Here is a 17,059-nt window from a genome sequence, read left to right as displayed (position 1 = left end):
ATCCGTAATCAAAGTTGGCATCATCGGAACAGATTCGATGAAGACCGAGGAACTGGGAGAACGGAACAGTGTCTTTACAATTTGCAGGGTGTGGGGATGTATCATCAAGGTAACTTTGAGAGTCAGTGAGTTTGTAGTGGATATTGTTGGCCAGCCTAACCCCAGAAATAGAAACAGATGTTGAAGAAGGGAAGGGAGGAGTCTGAGACGGACTAGGTGAGGGGTGGAAATTGATGGTGAAATTGATAAACTTTTCCATTCTGGACAAGAAAGGGAAGTAGCACTGATGTCATCAGTATACTGGAGAAAGAGTTGTGGGTGGGGGCCAGAGTAGGACTGGAACAAGCAATGTGCTATGTAGCCCACAAAGAGACAGGCATGACTGGGGCCAATGCTAATAACCATGGCCACCGCTTTGACCTGAAGAAAGTGGGAGGATTTAAGGGAGAAGTTGTTCAAAGTGAGGATGAGCTCGGCCAGGCTGAGGAGGGTGGTGGAGGAGGTTGGGGATGGTTTAGGCCTTTTTTTCCAGGAAGAAGCAGAGTCCTGAGACCATGCTGATGGAGAATTGACATGTAAAGGGATTGCATGTCCATGCTGAAGAGGAGGTGGCTAAAGTCCACAAATTGGAAATTCTGAAACGGACATAAAGCATCAGAGGAATTGCGGATGTAAGTGGGAAGGGACTGGACAAGGGAAGAAAAAAACCTGAGTTGAGGTAGGAAGAGATGAGTTCGGTGGGGCAGGAGCAGGCAGAAACAATAGGTCTGCCTGGGCAGTCCTGTTTCTGAATTTTGGGAAGGAGGCAAAAATAGGCTGTGTGGGGTTGGGGGACTATGAGCCTCAAGGCAGTAGCAGGGACAACACCAGATGAAATGAGTTAAGTGACCATTGCAGACACAATAGCCTGGTGTTCCATGGTAGGTTCATTGTCCAGGGGAGATGGGAGGAGGTATCTGAGAGCTAGCGCTCAGCCTCTTCAAGGTAGAGGTCAGTGTGCCAGACAACAACAGCTGACAACAACTTGTCAGCTAGCTTGTTTATAAAGTCAGGGTTGGATATGAAAGCACAGAGTGCAGTCAGTTCTGAAGGAGATGGGTCGGAATGGGTAAGGAAGGCAGAGAAATTAAGGTGACCAATGTCATGTCGACAGTTATCAATGAACAGGCCAAGTACAGATAAACGGCCAGAGGGGAGGGGTCCAGGTAGAGGGAGAGTGTTGTGGGTGGGTGAAGGGATCTGTGGGATGGGGAGAGGACTTAAATTAACAGTACACAGCCAGTAGTATAAAGGTTAGGTACTCCATATTGTCTCTCCTGGAATGTATGCCATATTTGTCTAAAGCTTCTACCTTTTGGACAGCAATGTATAACAACAGAAAGCATTTAACCTTCAAACTTCTGTTCTGTAGCCAAAAAAAACTTGTCCTTTTTATAGTTCCTTTGATATGAATTTTTATGTTTTAACTAACCTTCCCCAAAATCTAAAAGCAAAGTATCGCTCGGATGCAACAGATAAAAGTCACATTGTTCGGACATTATAGAGGTTGCTTTGCTCACCATCCAGTTGGCCAGGGTCTTTCCAACACAGACACTTGCAGATCTCACCTGAGAAGATAGACTTCCAAAAATCAAGAGGAGCACCGTTTATGAGTATACATAAAGGCTTTTGAAATAGAAGCAGAGATGGACCATTCAATAAGATCATAGCTGATTTGTTTGTGTTTCGAATTCCACATTCCAATCTATCTGATAACATCTGATTCCCTTGTCTAGCCAGAAGTTATTTATCTTTGCCTTAAAATGTGTGATGACCCTGCCTCCTCCACTTTCTGAGGCAGAGAATTCCAAAGTGTCTCAACCCCTGGAGAGAAAAAAAAAGTCTCTTTGCTGTCTTTAAAGAGTAGCCCCTAACTTTAAAACAGTGCCACCTAGTTTTAGGAGCAAAAACAGAAGTTGCTGGAAAAACTCAGCAAGTCTGGCAGCATCTGTGGAGAAAAAAGTCAGAGTTAACGTTTCGGGTCCGGGTGACCCTTCCTCGGAAGACCTGCTGAGCTTGTCTAGCAGCTTCTGTTTTTGTTCCTAATGTACAGCATCTGCAGTTCTTTCGATTTTTTTTATTTAGTATCCCCCTAGTTTTAGACTGACTCATGAGGAACTATTCTTCCCACATCTACCTTGTCAAGATCATTCAGAATCTAATACATTTCAAATCAATTATTCCCTCATTCTTTTAAATTCCAGTTAAAAGAAGCCTCGAATATGCAGCTTATTGTTATAAGACGACGTTCTTAGTCCCACTATCAACCTTCCTCTGAGCCGCCTCTATGTGGCCTCACGGTGGTAGGATCATCAATAGAGGCAAGATCATGACATAAGGCACAGCAAAGGGACTTGAGGCTGTTGACTACTTCGTGCTGGTGTTGGTCTCTGTGTCAGGGTGATCCAGGCTCATGGCTAAGCACTTAATAAGGATTGTAATGTTGAACTTTTGACTTATTTCTTTATTTTCTACTTTGTACCTAAGACTTTGTATCTAGGTAGCTTTGTACCTAAGATGGCGCTGGGAAAGGCGACATTGTAAACTTTTCACTGCACTCCTCTATGCCTGTATTTCAGTACACATGACAATAAAACCTAATTCAATAACGCTTCCTTAATCCTTTTTTAAAAAAGGGGACCAAAACTGCGCACAGCATTCGATATGTAGTCTCACCAATGCTCTGTATAACTGAAGTCTAACATTTTATTTTTATGTTTAGTTCTTACACTAAGGGAGAACATTCATTCAACATCTTGATTTTTGAGAGGTCCACATGGAAATCAACACAGAAGTTAGAGCAGTTACTCAGTGACTTCAGTTTTCTGCTTGTTCCTGAAGGACCTCAGTGTTGTATGTTGGGCACCAACATCTCACCCTATACTCCAGTGATACTAGGCCCATATCCACAGGCTGTGACACCTGACATGTGACTGCCTCTAAGAGCTCTTGTGGAACATCTCTGATCCACTTAAAGAACACTTATGCATTTCAGTGCACACCAGCAAGTATTGTTGTAATTTAGTAGTAAGGTTATGTTATAGCAAGAGCTCCAGGATGCACACACACACACACACACACACACACACACACACACCCCACCGATGGACTGGACCCGGCTGCACCCCTGGGCTTTGTGCTCTTTGCTTGCTGTCATAGCGTTCACTCACTTTGACTTACCTGGATGCTCACAGTATCCTTGTCATGCCTTGACTTTCTATGCATTACACACTCAGCAAGAGATGCTGGGTGCATTTTCCTTCTGTCTTGCCTTGCCGTTTAATTAGACACAAAGGAAAGGAAGCTTGCCGTTGCTGTCAGCAAGTCTCATTCAAGTCAAAGGGGAATAGGCTTCAGTCAGGTGGTCCCAGCACAGTAGGTCAGGGTCAGCTTCTGGTAGTCCGGGGCTTTGACGCAGTCAGTCAGCTGCTTGGAGCGGTTGTAGTCAGGATGCTGTCCACGTAACGTGGGAGGAGCCAAATGAGAGTCCGGCCACCGCCCTTATTGACTCGTTCTGCCCTGTTTGGGCTGTTTTCCTTATAGAACGAGCGAGAGGCAGATATTACAGGAGATGAAAGGAGGCAGAAAGTTGCTGGCAGAATGGAGACGTTCATTGACCTTCTCCCTACGTTGCTAGATATTCCTCTAGATAGCTGAAACTGCTTTAACACAGGAAGCCACCTCGGACCAGGTTGGCTTGGTCTGGTATCGCAGCCCCCACTGCTGGCCCTCTGCGCTACCCTGTCCAAAGAACAAAGAAAATTACAGCACAGGAACAGGCCCTTCGGCCCTCCAAGCCTGCGCTGATCCAGATCCTCTATCTAAACCTATCGCCTATTTTCCAAGGATCTGTATCCCTCTGCTCCCTGCCCATTCATGTAGCTGTCTAGATACATCTTAAATGACGCTATCGTGCCCGCCTCTACCACCTCCGCTGGCAACGTGTTCCAGGCACCCACCACCCTCTGCGTAAAAAACTTTCCATGCATATCTCTCTTAAACTTTTGCCCTCTCACATTGAAATCATGACCCCTAGAAATTGAGTCCCCCACTCTGGGGGAAAAAGCTTCTTGCTATCCACCCTGTCTATACCTCTCATGATTTTGTAGGCCTCAATCAGGACCCCTCAACCTCCATCTTTCTAATGTAAATAATCCTAATCTACTCAACCTCTCTTCATAGCTAGTGCCCTCCATACTGGGCAACATCCTGGTGAACCTCCTCTGCACCCTCTCCAAAGCATCCACATCCTTTTGGTAATGTGGCGATCAGAACTGTATGCAGTATTCCAAATGTGGTCGAATCAAAGTCCTATACAACTGTAACATGACCTGCCAACTCTTGTACTCCATACCCCGTCAGATGAATGAAAGCACGCCGTATGCCTTCTTGACCACTGTATCGACCTGTGTTGCCACCTTCAGGGTACAATGGACCTGAACACCCAGATCTCTCTGTGTATCAATTTTCCCCAGGGCTTTTCCATTTACCGTATAGTTCGCTCTTGAATTGGATCTTCCAAAATGCATCACCTCACATTTGCCTGGATTGAACTCCATCTGCCATTTCTCCGCCCAACTCTCCAATCTATCTATATTCTATCAGCTAGCATATCTAGGTGGATTTTCAGGGCCCTGCCCACAAAACAGAATGATGATTTCCCCTGTCTGCCATGCCCAGGGATAATAGCAGGAATTGTGCAGGTCAGTTCAGCATAACAGGCTTTTAAAGATAGCATAGATAGTAAGGATGCTGGTGAATTCCGGCATATTTAGTGAGGGGCAAGTAATTCTGGGAATGGGGTGTGGTAAAATGGGGCTAGAACTGGATAGGTTGTTAATGAAGCAAATTTAAGATACACCCTAAATCTTACAGCAGACACAACTTGGACTTGGCCAAAAGTCCGTAAAGTTCATCCGGGTGAAACGAAAAGATTGGGGCAAATGAATGCAATTTTCTCTGTTACAACTCATAATGGAAAATCTGCTATGGTTAACCTTCAAAGAATGAGCCTTGGGGACCTGACATTTCAAGCCAACGTGAAATCTTGTTGAAAAGCATGTTCTTTCTTAGACCATCCTGTTAAAGAAAGCTTACTTCTGACTATTTAAAAACAAAGCACAAAATAATCCCTGCAGAATTTTGAGCATGTAAATCAACAAGTTTACTCTTTGTGAAGGGAAATCTACTTCCACGACCTCAAGAATTCTCTAATGTGCCTTTCCCAGATTTGTGATCAAATAATAAGCCAGCTCCATTCTATTTTCTGAGCAGTCTCACAGCTTTGTATTTTTAGGATTCTTTTTACCAATACGACTGGTTGATAAAATGTTCCTTGGTTAGATTACACAGGAGCACACAAGTTAGGAGCAGGAGTGTACCATGTGAGCTTGAGTCAATTCTGTCGTTCAACCAGCCCATGGCTGTTCTGATTGAACCTCAAATCTGCATTAATGCCTATCCCAAATACATTTTACCTCCTTCGTTAACAAGAATCTATCTAGTTCTGCCTTAAACATATACAACAATTCTGTTTCCACCACCTTATCAGGAAGAGAATTCCTAAGATTCACAATCCTCTGACACTTCACCTCTGTTTTAAGTGGGTCAACAGTGACCCCCTAGTTCTAGATTCTTTCATTGCAGGAAACATCCTCTCTATATGTACCCTGTGAAGACTCTTCAAAATCTTGTGTTTCAATGAAATTGCTGTGTACTCTTCTAAACGTGAGCACATTTTGTTTTATTCATTCATGGATGAGGTCATTGCTGGTTTGGTGAGCATTTATTGTTCATCCCTAATTGTTAAGAGTCAACCACATTGCTGTGTGTCTGGAGTCATATGTAGGCTAGACCAGCTAAGGATGACAGTTTCCTTTCCTAAAGGATAATAGTGAGCCAGATGGGTTTATTCATGATAGTCAACAATGGATTCATGGTCACCATTGCACTCTTAATTCCACATAATTATTGAACTCAAATTTCACCATTTACAACTCATAATGGAAAATCTGCTATGGTTAACCTTCAAAGAATGAGCATCCGGGACCTGACATTTAAAGCCAGTGTGAAATTTTGTTGAAAAGCATGTCCTTTCTTTAACAGGGTGGTCTACGAAACCTTACTTCTGACTATTTAAAAACAAAACACAAACAATCCCTGCAGAATATACCATTCGAACTCAGGTCTCCAGAGCATTTTGTGGGTCTCTGGATTAACACTGCAGTGATAGTACCACTAGGCCATTGCTTCCCCCTAAGCCTAGCTATGCAACCTTTCCTGATAGACAACCCTCTTATTCCAGGCATAGATCTGGCAAATGTCTGAACTGCATTTCATGCATTTACATCCTTCCTTAAATAAGGTGACCAAGACTGTACAAAGTACTCCAGATGTGCTTTCACCAGTTTCCCATTTAACTGAAGCATGGCCTCCCTACCTTTGTATTGTATTCCCTTTGCACTATGTGATAACATTCTGTTAGCTTTCGTAATCAATTGCAGAGGTATCATCTTCCTAGCTGAAACTTTTCACCTCTTCTCTTTATCTTTTATACAAACTAATGATGTAAACTAACCTGTGGCATTTTCCCAGTATATTCTCCATCAGTTTCTCCCTTGAACCCTCATCCCCACCTAACTGAAGAATGATGAAACACTTCAGAGTGAGATCAAGCCACTCAGCCCGTCAAACCTGTTCTATCGTTCAGAAGGGATAATGGCCTTGCTATGCATCAACTCCATTTGTCTGCAATACCTATCCATAGTATATTGACCTTGGTCTTGACAATATTAATTGCTGTACATCCTTAAACTTTTGTGAGAATGGATTACATGTCCGAGTGGACATGAACTACTCTTTATATATCCATGACAATGCTCTTGAAACTGATCACTTGTTGCAGTACTGAATCTCATGGTAAGCTATCAAGTATTGCCCAACTGCCTTCCATATCATAGAATCCCTACACTGAGGAAACAGGCCCTTTGGCCCAACAAGTCCACACCAACCATCAGAGCACCCACCCAAACCCATTCCCCTATAACACACCTAATGTACAAATCCCTGAACACTATGGGCAATTTAGCATGGCCAATCCACCTACCCTGCACATCTTTGGACTGTGGGAGGAAACTGGAGCACCCAGAGGAAACCCACACAGACACAGGGAGAATGTGCAAAGTCCACACAGACAGTCACCTGAGGGTGGAACTGAACCTGGGTCCTTGGCACTGTGAGGCAGCAGTGCTAACCACTGTGCCACTGTGCCACCATGGCACCCCTTCCTCCCCATTCCTAAATAATGCAAACATTTCTTATCTTTGAATCGATAGGTAGAAGTGTTGAATCTGGAGAATATTGGGAAATTATAATAATGTGTCTGCAATCACCTCACAGTTGTTTCTGGTGTAATCTCTTGATGCTGACTTTTAAACACAATTGCTCTAGATAGATACAAAGCTAGCCTCGGAATCACAGAGACTACAGAGCTTACATAAGAACATAAGAACTAGGAGCAGGAGTAGGCCGTCTGGCCCTTCGAGCCTGCTCCGCCATTCAATAAGATCATGGCTGATCCTTTCGTGGACTCAGATCCACTTACCCGCATCCTCACCGTATCCCTTAATTCCTTTATTGTTCAAAAAAAATCTACCTTTTTTTTAAAAGCGTTTACTGAAGTAGCGTCAACTACTTCACTGGGCAAGGAATTCCATAGATTAACAACCCTCTGGGTGAAGAAATTCCTTCTCAGTTCAGTCCTAAATCTGCTCCCTCTAATCTTGAGGCTATGCCCTCTTGTCCTAGCTTCACCTGCCAGTGGAAACATCCTCTCTACTTCTATCTTATCTATTCCCTTCATAATTTTATATGTTTCTATAAGATCTCCCCTCAATCTTCTGAATTCCAATGAATATAGTCCCAATCTACTCAGTCTCTCCTCATAAGCCAACCCCCTCAACTCCAGAATCAACCTAGTGAACCTCCTTTGCACTCCCTCCAGTGCCAGTACATCCTTTCTCAAGTAATGGTTACGTTCTTTTTTGTTTAATATATGACTTGACAAACGTAAAAACATCATTGAGATACACAACAGCCAGAACAATTCCAGTTAATAGTGGATTTTTGGGAGCTATTACAGACAAGTGATATACCATATTTTGTGTGGAATGTTTTATACATTCATGGGATAATAGTGTTACTAGCAGTGCTAGTATTTATTTCCCATTCCTGACGCCCTCAATAAGGTATATTGGTTCTTTGGTTTGTTTTAATTTGTAATACAAAGATTGATTGATTTAGTCTGGTGTTTGAAAAGGCAGCCTTCAGATAAATTTTTCCTCCCTCCTCTGACTTCAAAGTATAAGCCACAGAGGGAGTTTGCAACTTAGAACTTTTTTGGGAAAACCTGCAAGGAATTGAAACAAAATCCGTTGGTGGATGCTGCAATCTAGTGGTAGTAGTGGATTCTGCCTGTGGATTATGAAGGTGTACAGTAATGTAATCTTTCCAATGGAATTGTTTACAATAAAATTAATTATCCATTGCTCATTTTTTTTACTGCTTTGCATTTGTCAAGAGTCCCAGCTGTAGTGAGTTGGAAAGAAATGGAGTTGTCTGTTGAAGCAGTTTTTGAACAGAATAACTAAGTCATTCAACTGATGCGATAGTAAGATCCTAGTTAATATGCTGTTTGACCAGATGATTTGATGTCTTCCTAATTTGCATCTTAAATAGGTAGCTCCTTATCTGAAACTGTGCCCCCAAATTCTATTACCTCTCATTACATAAAATTTTGTCAGCAACTACCCTTTCAACCCTCAGAATCTTGTATTATTCAATAAGATCAGCTGTCAGTTTTCTAAACTGAAACGTTTATAAGCCTAACCTGCTCAGCTGGACCTGATAAGACAATTCCTTTATCCCAATTCTCTGAAATGCACCCAGTGCAATTGTATCCCTCCAAAAGCACCAAAATTGTACATAGTGGATGGGCGTGGTCTCACCAGTATGCTGTACAGTTGTAGCAAGGTGTCCCTATTTCACCTCCCTTACAATTAAGAGCAACCCATCGTTTATTTTCCTAATTATTTGTTGTACCTGCATACACAATGTTTGTAATTCATTTACACAAACACCCAAATGCTTCTGTACTGCTGTGTGTATGCCTATTTTTTGAAAGAGCTATCCAGTCATTCCCACTTCCCTGCTCTTTCCTCAGTAATTTCTTCCTCTTCAAGTGTTTATCTGGTTAGTTTGCAAAAATTACAACTGCATCTGCTACCACTATGCTTTCAGGCAGTGCATTCCAGATTATAAGCTGCTGCATTAAACAAAGTCTTTTCAACTCACCCCAGGTTCTTACACAGATCATTTTAAATCTCCATTCTCTTGATATGGAACCTTCAGCTAGTGGGATATTTCTCCTTATTTACTCAAGGCGCCTTGTGATTTTGTTAGCCTCTGTTAAACCTTCAGTTAATCCTTTCTGCTCTAAGGATACAGTCCCTAGTATGTCCAGGTGACTGAAGTCTATTTTATAAGCTGTTCAATAACTATCTTCCCCTCTATCTAAGACATTAATGCCCTCCTTAAGGTGTGAAGCCCAGAATTTGATAGTAATTTGCAATTCACACTTGGGGGAAAAAGCAAAAGAGGCTTGGAGGCAGTGGAAAGAAAATTGTTGGCTTTATTAAAAAAATTACTTCACTGTTTTGTATTGTAACTAATTGCTAAAAAAAACATTGCTAATTTAATTTCTACCTTTGCAGGTAATTGTGTTCGGTTTTGCACTTGATAATCTCAGACACATGAAATTGAGGACTACATCCAAAGACGTTGCAGCAAAAGAAATCAGTTCAACTTGATCAAAGACTTCGATGTCAGTGCTGAAAAAAGATCAGTGCATTACAAGATCTTTGTTCAGATTTTTAAATGGGAACGGGAAGGTTCAGAGGAGCAGCAAGACCAACGTAACCACTTAATTGTTGATTTCACTGTAATGTGTTGTGCACAAACTCAGCCTGTACCATAATCTTTATTATTTCTGCCATCATGTTGGAGAGGGTAGAATATTCTCTTTTATTGTAAAGGACTGTGATCAGCCAGTGCTTTTATAGAGTTGTAAAATTTTTCCAGAAAATGTTAGGGTTGTATAACGACCCAGTGGCTCAGTGGTTAGCACTGCTGTCTCACAGCACCAGGGACCCGGGTTCAATACCACCATCGGGTGACTGTGTGGAGTTTGCACGTTCTCCCTGTGTCTGCGTGCGTTTCCTCCAACAGTCCAAATATGTGCAGGTTAGGTGGATCGGCCATACTGAATTATCCATAGTGCCCAGGGATGTATCAGCTAGGTGTATTAGCCATGAGAGGTGCAGGGTTGTAAGGATAGGGTGGGATGCTTGTCAGAGGGTCAGTGTGGACTTGTTGGGCCAAATGGCCTGTTTGCACACTGTAGGGATTCTATGATTCTAAACCTTGGAATCTTTCTTGTATATTGCTCAGCTTTGGAATGAAGTAAAAGTAGTGCTTCTTCAGTTCATAATCACAACCTGTTTCTAAATTGCATTCTCTTTCTGTTCCCCTCCTCCCCTCCTTCATACCCCAGTCTTCCTCCTCACCCTTCCTCTCCTCTTCCCTCACTTTGTTCGCCTGCTGTCTTCCTCCCTTAGCTCTTATGCTTCCTCTCTCCACTCATTCTATTTCTTTCTTCTTCTGCTTTAATCTCCCTCCTTCCCTTCCATGCCCCTCCCTACCTCTCTTTACCTTCAACTTACCACATTCCTCCTCCCCACCACCCTCCCAAGGAAATTAGTTGGGTCAGCAAGGAGAAGATCAGAATACTATATAGTTCTAAATGTACTGGTGAGAAGCAAAACTCACAGCAACTATTCAGCTGGCCATAGCATGGGTCAGGAATACAATACACTTCATTAAAGGCAGCAAGGGAATCCCCCAGAGTGAAGAAGTTACAATGTTATAAGGCTGAGTTTAGTTCAACAACACTTTAAAGCACCAGATTTTGTTTAAGTATTGAAATGTGTTAAATATATTTTTAAAAAACTTTTTCTTCAGTTATTAATATCTTTGTAAAAACAATCACATTCTGTGACATTGTGCAATGCAATATTCTCTACTGGATTTAGAAAGAAATATTTTTGTGCTATACATAAATGATTGCCTGTTTATCATGTGGCCTGGAATTCAGTAATCTACAGCTTTATTACTGAGTAAAGCTAAAAGGATATATATTTAAATAGATTTTTATAATTATTTACTGAAAGCACTTGTACAATCTATTACCACAGATTAAAGAAATTTAGTTTACACATAAGAATTTACTTGCACGGTTTGTTTCTTTCAGAGAACTACAAAGAATGGTGGATAGGGAATCAAGGGTTATGGGGAAAGGGCAAGAAAGTGAACGTGAGGAGTGTTGAATCAGCCAGGAACTTATTGAATGGCAAGCAGAGCCCAATGGACCAAATGGCCTGCTCCTGCTCCTATTTCTTATGGTAAAATGTAACTACTGTATTTCTCTATCATTAATCTTTAGGGCACTCCTAAGGGGCAGAATTGCTCAGTTATAACTTTTAACCATATTTTCATATGAGCATAGGAACAAGAGTAGGTCATTGAGCCTCTTAACCCTATCCTACCATTCAGTGACATCAAGGCTGATCTGTAGCCTTTGGCCCATATCCCTTAATACCTTAGCTTAACAAAAATTTATCCATCTCAGATTTAAAATGAACAATTGATCCTGCATCCACTGTTGTCTGTGGAAGAGAGTTCCAAACATCTACCACCCTTTGTGTGTCGAAGTGCTTCCTAACATCTTTTGTGAACCATCTGTCCTTCATTTGCAGACTATACCCCTGAGTTCGAGAATCCCCAACCAGTGGGAATAGATTATCCACCCTACTTTTTCCTGTTAATACCTTGGAGACTTTGATCAGATCACCCCTTAACCTTCTGAATTCTAGAGAAACAGCTAATTGATATAATCTCTCCTTCTAACCTAACCCTGAAGTCCAGGTATCATTCTTGTAAATAAAAACCGAAATAACTACGGATGCTGGAAATCAGAAACAAGATCAAAAATTGCTGGAAAAGCTCAGCAGGTCTGGCAACATCTGGAGAGAAATCAGAGTTAACGTTCTGAAGAAGGGTCACACAACCCGAAACATTGAGATTTTACAGCAATTTCTGTTTTTATATCATTCTTGTCAATCTACATTATAGTCCCTCCAAGGCCAGTATATCTTTCCTAAGGTGTAATGCCCAGATCTGCTTACTGTACTCCAAAAAAGTTTTGTAAAACTGTCCTTAAACTACAGCCACCTCGCTACAAAGGCCAGCAATCCATTAGCTTTTTTCAATTATTTTCTGCATCTGTTCATTGCATTTTAAAAATCTATGCATCTGACTTGCCAAGTCTCCTTGCATATCCACTGTGATTAACTTCATCTGTCTAGAAAATTCCCTGATCTATTCCTTTTGGTCCAAAATGGATCTGTGCTATGGTAGGTACTCATCTGAGCTTACTTTCTTGGGCCAATTGAGCTGATGATATGCTTCTGCTCTTCTCTTCACATTGACTGCATTTCTTTTAGGGAAGGAAACTGCCATCTTTACCTGGTCTGGCTTACATGTGACTCCAGACCCACAGCAATGTGGTTGACTCTTAACTGCCCTCTGGGCAATTAGGGATGGGCAATAAATGCTGGCCTAGCCAGCAATGCCCTCATCTCGTGAATGAATAAAGAAAAGAAAGTCAAAGCTCATTTGCTGGGTCCTGTCTTATTGTTCACTTGCACCTCAGAAATGTGCAGCCTCCTTTAATGAGACTCTCATGGCTGACCTGTTGGTAGCTACCACTGGTCCCATTGGTGTCGCCAAGGACTCTTAGGCTGTCTGCTGCCCACATTAGTGGCTGATTGGCATTAATATAACAGGCATTCCCAGAAAGTGATCATGCCAAGTCTGTTGCTTCCTCTCCAGCTGGTCAGCAAAGCCTCTGTCACCCTCATTATATGCCACCCATGTCTTCTCATGCAATGTTATTATTAGACTCTGTAGTTCTTACACTTATCTGCTCCTAAACCTCAATTACCATTTCAATTTTAAAAGCTACTTTACCATTGAGTTCTACAGTTTTTAAATGGAGCTTAAACATTAGAATTACAATCTGTCACACCAAGACTAAGCTGAATCTTTTTCAAAGAGCACACTATTAAAATTTCATTCATTTATGTTGCTAGGAGCATACTGCAAGGTTTAGAGTGCTGCTTTATTCATCATAAAACTATTGATTCCATAACAATTTCATTATCTGTGTTAAAAATATCTGTTGTTCAAAGCTATGAAAGTGATTAAATCATGAATAATGGTTTATCAGAATGTCCAATCTGCAAAGAACATAATGGAAATGTATTGAACAACAATGCAGTATGATATCCTGCAATGGTATATACATTGAACTGAAATCGTTTAAATGTCAAATATCTTGCAGCCCCAAGGAGATGATTGTGTGGAAGGAACAGTTGAACAACAGTGTTCCTGTCTTCACTGCTGCCCCCCCCTGTTCATTCATAAGATCCTTACCATGAACAGGAGTGGGGACTCACCATCACCTTTTGGTATGGGCAATAAATTCTGAACTTGCCAGCTCTACCCGTTTCCCGCAGACAAAAAATAATTACAAAGGTACTAAACCCAACTATATTCAGTAGTGAAGAAACAGAAAGTGGAACTGGTACTTCAGAGTTGGCCATCTTTATCAGTTTGGGAGATTATTTGGTGAGGTCGAGAAACACAAGAAAGGATTAACAGTGTGAAAAGCCTAAGTAGGGGTGGGTTAGTGTTGAAACAATATGATTGCACATCGACCAGATTTGGTGGTGGGGGGAGGTGGGAATGTTGGGGAGGATGTGTCAATGGGCCACCAGTTAGGGAGTTGAGACTGCAAGATCTTACAGCTAGACTGCAGAACTCATATACCCTGGGGATTGGGGTGTGGAGGTGGTTAATAGCAGCCAGCAGCAGTCCATCTACTTTGCGGCCTCTTCTTTCCAGTCCCACGTTTAGGTAAGTATGAGTGCATTCTCAACAGTTGTAAGCTGTGTGGGCTTAGAGCTACATGAAAGACCTCCTTTTAGGCTGTACACAAATTGTCTTCAAACCATTGCATCTATGTGGCTGTGCAAAAGGAATTAAAGAGGCATGCAGCTAATTTAATGTCACACGCACTTTAAAAACCAACAAGGGAGATAATTGCTGACAATACACTCATGTTAAGCTATTCAGGTTCAGAGACATGTCTTGCAAAATGCACATGACCCTAACTTACATAAATCATTCTTTAGTTTAAAAATTTCTGACATGCTTCTACCACAGACTCTGTTATTTTACACAAGAAATGTACTTTGTACTTCAAAGATGCACTTCCTGACTGCCATAGTCACACCTTAGGAAGCTGAGAAAAACATACAGCCAGACCAACTTCTAGGCTTTTCTCCTCCTGGGTTCAATGAGGAGCATAGGAGAGCATCAGACATACCTAAAATGAGGTTCCAATCTGGTGAAGCTACAGCACAGGACTACACACATCATAAACAATGGAATCAACTTGCTATAGACAGAACTAAGACAATCCCACAACCAATAGATCAAAGTTCAGTGACGACTAGTAGTGGACAATGAAACAAGGAGGAGGCTCCATGAACAACCCTATCCTCAATTCCCAGCACGAGCGCAAAAGAAGAGATTGAAGCATTCATGGCCATCTTCAACTGGAAGAAGTGAATGATCCATCTCAGCTTGATGCTGAGGTCTTCAGCAATGTTCCTAGCAGCGTGGAAAATGACACATATGCATGACTATGCAAAAACACTATAAAGAGCACATATTGAAAAAGCTGGCTAGATACAACACTAATCTTTTAAAAGTAAATCTGGGCACACAACCTCAGTCTTCAGTCAGTTTGATTTAGCCCATATGATATTAAGAAATAACTGAGTTCACTGAATATAGCAAATACTGGTCCTGACAACATGCTGGCTGCAGAGCGGAAGACTATTACTCCAATGTCAGTTGTACTTTTAGCCAAGCTTCAAATTGGCATTTATCTAATAGTGGAAAATTGCTCAGTTACATCCTATCATCCAGAAGCAGGATAAATCATCATTTTGAGAGTTGTTAGTGGCATTTACTCAACTATAACCAGTTCATCTATGCTCAATTTGGATTCCGCCAGGGCCATTTGGCTCCAGACCATACATAGTAGAGCATTGTTTTAAGCATGGATAAAGCAGTTAACCTCTGGAAGTGAGGTGAGAGTGTCTGCCCTTGACATTGAGGCAGCATTACATTGAGTATGGCATCAAGGTAAGTTGCTTCATCAATGGTTTCTCTTCCATCTACAACTCCCCAAAATCAAATGGTCAGAAGTGGGGATGTTTGCTGTTAATTGCAGAATGTTCAATGTTATTTGCAACTCCTCAGAAATGTAAGCATTATATGTCCACAAACAACAACTTCCAAACTTGGATTAATAAGTGGCAAGTAACAGGCAATGGCCAAATCCAGCAAGACAGTCCAACCAACTAAACTTCACATGCAATGGCATTATATTCATCAAGTCAAGTCCTCCTCTACCAAAATTCTAAGGTGGGGTGTGGCAGGGGAGTCATCATTGACCAGAAATTTATTAGGATCAGTCAAATGAACACTGACAACAGTGGAACAGAAGTTGCATGTTCTGCAATGACTGACTCACCTATCGAACCCTCAAAATGTCTCCAAGGGGCAACATTAGGAAATTGATGAAACACTCCCCACTTGCCTAGATGGGTGCAACTCCAACAACATTCAAGAAGCTTCACGCATCCAGGACAACGTAACCTGCTTGATTGACAACCCGTCATCACCAGCAGACAGTAGCTGTAGTGTCTATCGACTATGTCCACTGCAGCAATTTACCAAATCTCCTTTGACAGTTTCTTCCAATTCCATGCTGCCTAGAAAGACAAGGATAGCAAGCCACATAGGAATGCCACCAGCTTCAAGTTACAGATCATGGAAGTATAGAATCTCTACAGTGTAGAAAGAGGCCCATCAAGTCTGCTCCAATCCTCCAAAGAGCATTCCACCCAAGACTCAGACCCCTACCCTATTCCCATAACCCCACATTTACCTTGGCTAATCCACCAAGCCTATACATCCCTGGACACTTACACGGCAATTTTAGCATGGCCAATCCACCTCGCCTGCATGTCTCTGGACTGTGGGAGGAAGCCAGAGCACCTGACAGAAACCCATGCAGACACAGGGAAGAAGGTGCAAACTCCACACAGTCACCCAGGGTTGGAATTGAATTTGGTTCCCTGGTGCTGTGAGGCAGCAGTGCTAACCACTGAGCCATCGTGCCACTCGATATCGCTGTTATTTAACCCTGCTGCATAAAATTCCTTGCACTTTCCAATAGTGTGAGATACCTTCACGTCATGAACTGCAGCAGTTCAGGAAGGCATCTCAGCACCATTTCTCAAGGCTAGTAAGGAATAGACAATGAAACTGTGGCCTTCTCAGCGATACCCATTCCATGGTTTTTATTTAAAGATCACCAGCTCTTTGTAGCTGAGCTCATTCAACAATGGATCCATCCAATTAGCTCCATTCCCTCATTCTTTCCCCATAGCTTGGCCATTTGTTTTGCTACAAGTATTTGCAATTCATCAATCATCCTTTAACTGTTACAATTGAATCTGCTTCTTCCCAAAAGTGTGTTTCAGTTTATAGTAACATTGTGGCTTCAAACTACTTATGATTCTATCGTTAGCCTCCCCGAATTGGTTTTTAAAGATCTTTCTGCAACTGGAAACCCTTTTTTTAAAGTTCTCAAACAAACTATTGATTTTGAAATAACAAGGTGTAGAGCTGAATGAGCACAGCAGGCCAAGCAGCATCAGAGGAGCAGGAAGGCTGACATTTCGGGCCTAGACTCTTCTTCAGAAAA

Source organism: Rhincodon typus, chromosome 1, assembly GCF_021869965.1.
Source record: "Rhincodon typus isolate 14 chromosome 1, sRhiTyp1.1, whole genome shotgun sequence".
NCBI classification, from domain to species: domain Eukaryota; kingdom Metazoa; phylum Chordata; class Chondrichthyes; order Orectolobiformes; family Rhincodontidae; genus Rhincodon; species Rhincodon typus.
The sequence above is the reverse complement of the archived record's forward strand: the minus strand, read 5'-3'. Positions refer to the sequence as shown.